We start from the raw sequence: 5,989 nt of genomic DNA on the forward strand, positions 1-5,989 counted from the left end.
AGAGAGGGATAGTGTGAAAGAGAGGAAAGACACACCTCATTAATCTTCCTGGCACTTTCCACTCCACGGCTGTCTGTTTTGCCAGCGAGTTTACTTTTACATGGAGGTGAAAGTGACTGATACCCAAACGGGACGACTTAAAATGCAAAATGTTCAACGTCACCCACAAGTAATAATTTACACGCCAACCTATTTTCTGAACTCTTTCATGCCCTCTGCATTGCTCTTTTACTTTCTTTTTTTTTTTTACCATATACTTATTTTCTCCTGGCTGGTAAGAACAGGCAAAACTTGCATGTAGAGTTACTGAGTTTTCCTAAATTAGTTTCATATACAAAGATGGACCTTGTAAAATGCTTTGACTCACTCACACCAAGTTATTTTACTCAAGTGAATGACTTCTGTCTGCAGACACAAACCAGACAGACAGACTTGTCCACCTTATAAAGAAGGTGCGGCATGTCCTTTTGTTCTCCTGGACCAGACAAAAACAAATCTGTCGAGGAAGCAGTGGTCAGGTGGTGTGTCAAAAGAAGTGTTCGAAGATACTTCCTTGGGTCTTGGCCTTACTGCGAAGTTTCCAGGCAACCGGCAGAAACTCCAGGAAGTTACTGTGTCTGGCCAAGAAATAGTCTGGCACATAACTCCCCTTAAAACCGCAACTTGTCATTTTAAGGCTTTGTTTTTTCAAGGGATTAAACAAACAAGATACAGCATGTTAACTAGTAAGCTTTGGAAGTGCAGGCAGGTGGACTTGGTAGAGCCTGGACAGCTGTTTCCCCCAGTTCCCAGTCCGTATGCTAAGCTGTCTCACAGTCCTGGCTTCAGACTGAATGCATGAGAGTGGTCGATCTTTTCATCTAAATCTCGACAAGAAAGCAAATAAGCATATTTCCCAAAATATCTTATAACTTTGCTTGTATGTAACTTCTACGAGCTTATGTTTTTAACAAGTCTTTTTTTGTTGTTGTTTTTCAAGTCAAATAACAAAAGAGACAGCAACACAGATTCAAGAACAAACAATAGACTGGATTATTAAGAGGTCGCTCCCGTAAGAACACATTGTGATTAAAATAAGACCACATATAAAGGCTTATTATTCCCGACAAGCTCACATTCTCTCACACAAACAAACCTGGGGACGGCAGTCAGTCAGCCCATCCCAGGCCAGGCTCCAGTGTGGAGGGATATCAGACTTGTGAATTGTAGCGGGGAGTCTGAATGACAATGGGTCTGGTAGCCCTGGAGGAGATCGTTATGGGCAGCAGGACCAGGCAACGACTGCCGCGTGCTAGAGTCAACAGCCCCAATCACCCACCTGGAACCTGGAGCCCAGACAGCTGGGGGGGAGGTGGAGCCGTTGGCTTGACCTCGGCTACAGGCTGCAGGGACGGGGAGCCCAGACGGATCAACCAGGACTGTGATGTGTCTCTGCTTTAAGTCCCGCCCTGTTGGTGACCTGCATGTGCCCCTCCCTTCATTATATTTGCCCAAAACCATCCTTGTTAAATTCCCCTCCATAAGCTCTCATCTACTACCAGCTCCTCCTCAGGACCCTTTTGACCACACCCATCTATCCCCACCTAAAACCGTGCTTTAGTTTAATCACCTCTGGATGTTGGTAGACTTGTGTGGGGGTTTTGGGGGGGTAGGAGGCGAAAACCACACATTACATCATGTATTTACTTATCCGGGGTAGCTAGCGAGTGACATGTAGAGTGGAGCTGGGGGTGAAAGGTGAAGGACTCAGGAGTAAATGAGTCATGACCAAAACCAAAGGGTCGGATTCTGGGGACAAGGTTGCTTAAACACCAAAAGGTAGAAAACACCTCTACAAATACACTAACATATCTGTGGTTGGAGCATAAAGGTCCTAAAACGTTTCACCTGGGGTTTGTATGATTGCTACAGACAAATTTCTAAACTAATCCTCAGAGGCTTCCCAGATGTACACGTCTTGAACATAACACCATAATGTTTCCCAGAATACAGAGTAAGCACTTTGAGATTATTTGCTATTAATGAAAACAATTAGGGGCTCAGACTTTTGGTAGCCTGCCAACTACTGTTTCAACATTTTCCCTTCCTTGCAAGTGGAATTTGAACTCTCTAAATTGCTTCCCTTTAGTAACAATGCAGTAAACACCCTCCAATCCCCTCTCAACCATCTGCCCATGGTCAACATCACCTCAGTAACTGCTAGTGACATGTGCCGCAGATCGGCCTTGTAGTGCGTCCAACCACCCCACCTTAGTGTGGTGGTGCGCTTCAGAGAGACCAAACAGACCCCAATGAAGTCAATCGGCAGACTGTTCCATTTACCCCGAGTGTGGGATTTCTTTATTCAACGGAGATATACTCCATCCTGAAATAGGTGGCTAAGAGAGGGTGAAACAGAGGTAAAAAAAAAAAAAAAAAGAAAGAAGAAAAAAAGGAAAGCAAAAGAAAACACAATAAGGCCAAGAACAGAGATGGGTGGATGGACTTCCACTCATTCATCTCCCATGTCCCAGCAACCCTTGCCTGTCTGCTGGAGCGGCAATGGCCCGCGCGGAGACATCAAGCACATTCCAAGAGTTGGCCCAATTATGGACAGATGAGGGGCAGTTCTCTTTGTTTAAGAACAAAGCCAGAAGTGACACAACTGGTCTTTAAAGGGAGCTCTCACAGCCGTGGCTGAGGAGAGGGGGGCCCAGTGGGTGGGGGAGGTGACCAGCTGGTTATAAATATCTATTTGGTCAGTTACTGGAAGGAAAATTTGCAGTTTGTTTGTCATCCACTCATCCAGGTGGTGGGCCTGGTGGTTGCAAAACATCAGAACAGAGAGAGAGAGAGAGGCCAACCTGTTTGAGTTTGACTGCCAGAAATGAGGAATTTGACTAATTCTTATATGAAAGCCACATGTCATCCTCTAGTGTAAACCTGCAGAGAGAGAAAGCTTTTGGCAAGATCACATTGCATATTTAACCCAGTAATTATTTTGGCCATAGAGATTAGATATTGCTGCAGTGTGAATTGGTCTTGCACTCACAATTACGCAACGTTAGAGCAATTTATAATGACTATCATCTGGCAAATACCAATATTACAACATTCATGTTGAGTTGACTAGGCCTGCAAAAAAAATCTTCATAGAGTAACTTATAACTAATGAAGAATAATGAAAAAAATATACATTTAACATCTTGAATTTTGGGGGGGGTTTGATCTCAGACTCATCCTGAATGGGTTAGAAAGGTATGACAAGTTTCTTTGTTGATAGTGAACTGTGGCTTGCATTCAGTTTTTTACGGTGGTCTCCAAAGATGGGCAAAAGATATCAAAACATGCACAGAATAATACAGAATAATCCACTTCTCAGTACGTTCCAAACAATTTTACCAACTCAGAGCTATATATGTCACTTCCACATTGTACCATTGCTCCAAAGCTCTTCCAGAAGCTGTGTCTTGTCATGAAAGACCACATTTTTTACAGCTACCTTTTAAGCCTACAGGGGGTGTGAATTTGATACTAAAAACACTGATTTTGGGTGGAGTAACACTTTAATAATGCACATTGTGCAAGTGGTTGTTGATGGCCAGAAGCATGGAGTATTGGACTGCAGAGGGGCGGGACGAGTTTAAAGTTTAATTCCCACTCTGCAGTAAATTAGAACACAGCAGGGTAATGTCTGTTTATCCCAAATACAGCTGCCTGGGCCTCTCTCCTATCCCTCTCCTTCTCTCCCCACAGACCACACCACGGCTCCAGGATCACCTGGACCAGCAGTACACACACAAATGGCGCTACACAAAACACGCATTATGCAAACACATGCACTTGCATAAACAAACAAACCAAGCACATGCATGCATATGGACATGGATTCAAACGCAAACTCGCACTGTACTCACACACAAAGATGTAAACACACTGGTTGTGTACTAGAACAGATGCATCACAAATAGAGTTCAATGACACCAATGAACTTAAACTGGGAGGCAGTTACTTTGTGGCTACTTTCCTTGTATCTAATATGCTTGAACAGTACATATAGGTCACATATCAAGAATATTTTATAAAAGATAGTCTATAAGGAAGAATGTGTTGAGGCTGTGTCAGTGTGTTTTGCTCTATTTAAAAGTTTGCATTGAGCTCTTCCTGTTATTTTGTCCTCTCATGTGACTAAAAACTTTGCAGTAGTTTGTAATAGTGTTTTTTTTTCTCACTCACACTCTAATCCCTGCTAGAAGCAGGCCAGCTGGTATGAGCTGTATAATAATGAATAGGCTTTTGCTGCCATCTTGTGTCAAATCAAATCATTGCATTTCAAGCAGGGGTCTTCAACCTTTTTTCAGAATCAAAATCACTTTATTGGGCAGGTGTGTGTACACGCACGAAGAATTTGACTCCAGTTCACTTTACTCTCAATTGTACATACATATAAAATACAAGGGACATGACAGGTAGATGCAAAAAACACAACATAAACACAAACATAGACATTTTTCAGCCCAAGGACCCCTTGGATGAGAGACAAACAGAACAGGGATCCCCAATGTAATCATTTAAAAAGAAAAAGTGTCACATTTCAAGCCTGACCTATAATATCTTTTATATTTATTTTATTCACCTTTTATTTCACCTTATTAACCTATTTATATACTGGTTTATTAGCCTATATGTGTTTATGATTGATAAAACCTTCATGCATAATAGAATAATTTATAAATAATACATACTCAACTCAACTCAAACTATTTATAAAACTGATGAAAAAACAACTGAGGTTGACCAAAGTGCTGTACAGGTTAATACATAAAATATACATATAATACATATAATGCCATAATTACAAAAGGTTAAGATAAATGCTAAGATACTTAAAGTACTTAGTTTTATTTTAGGGTGACCAGTAGCAAATAAAAAATAATACATAAACAGTAAACGCTTTTGTCAAAAGTAGCTTATTATTAAGTATTAAGCACAGTGATGCTTGCAGTTTACTCAATATAATTTTTGTAATATTTTTTAATTCTCACAAATTATTTTGGGGAAAATTGTCACTTATTTTGACAAAAATTGGTGGACCCCCTGCAGTACCTCTGCGGACCCCCTAGTGGTCACGGACCCCTGATTGAAGACCCCTGATTTACAGTTTTTTCCAATTGCTTAAACACAATTTTGCAAACTTGGCTGGTTTTATCAAAATACTAACACAATTCATAATTCATAATAAACCACTGCAACCAAAATCAAACTTTTGCACCAGATGGCACACATTCGTATTACAGATTTTTGTCTAACCAACTACACACTGTTGGGCGTAATGAAAAGCACTCTCATCTTTAGTATGCTTTGCCATAATACTGACATAGTTCAAACTGTAGAGAATTCTTCAGATTGTTCACATGCGCAAAAATATTTGCAGATACACACACATGCTATTGAAATATTTATTTATTTATTTCTCACCAAACAAGTCAGTGCAACATATGCACAGCAGATATATTATATTACAGCAAAAAACTGTAACAGGTGTTTGGCGCCATCGTGTGGACAGTAAGGAGAATGCTATCTCAGCAAAACAGTAAGCTGAAAAATACAATTGCAGAAAAAATGTCAAAAAAATAATTTGACAACACTGCTCTACCCCCGACCTCTCACTCTTCCTCCCCCTCTCATTCAAACCCTCCCTCTTCCTCTTCCTCTCTCAGCAAGTGTACGGAACGCAGTTCTCTGATAAGACACAACAATCTGACATGAAGTCACATGTTTGAGATTTCAAACCGCAAACACTGCCATTTAAAATGACACTACCTGGTTAACTAAGCAGTGTTATGTAATTGCTAACACTTCATCAGGAGAGTAGACAATAATGTCCACAGGTGACATTTTTTCTGCAATTGTATTTTTCAGCTTACTGTTTTGTGAGCATATTATAGTTCACTCCAATGAAAATATATCTGCTTGGGCAAGGGGATACGTTGCACTGACTTGTTTGTTA

Source organism: Larimichthys crocea, chromosome XXIV (assembly GCF_000972845.2).
Source record: "Larimichthys crocea isolate SSNF chromosome XXIV, L_crocea_2.0, whole genome shotgun sequence".
NCBI classification, from domain to species: Eukaryota; Metazoa; Chordata; class Actinopteri; family Sciaenidae; genus Larimichthys; species Larimichthys crocea.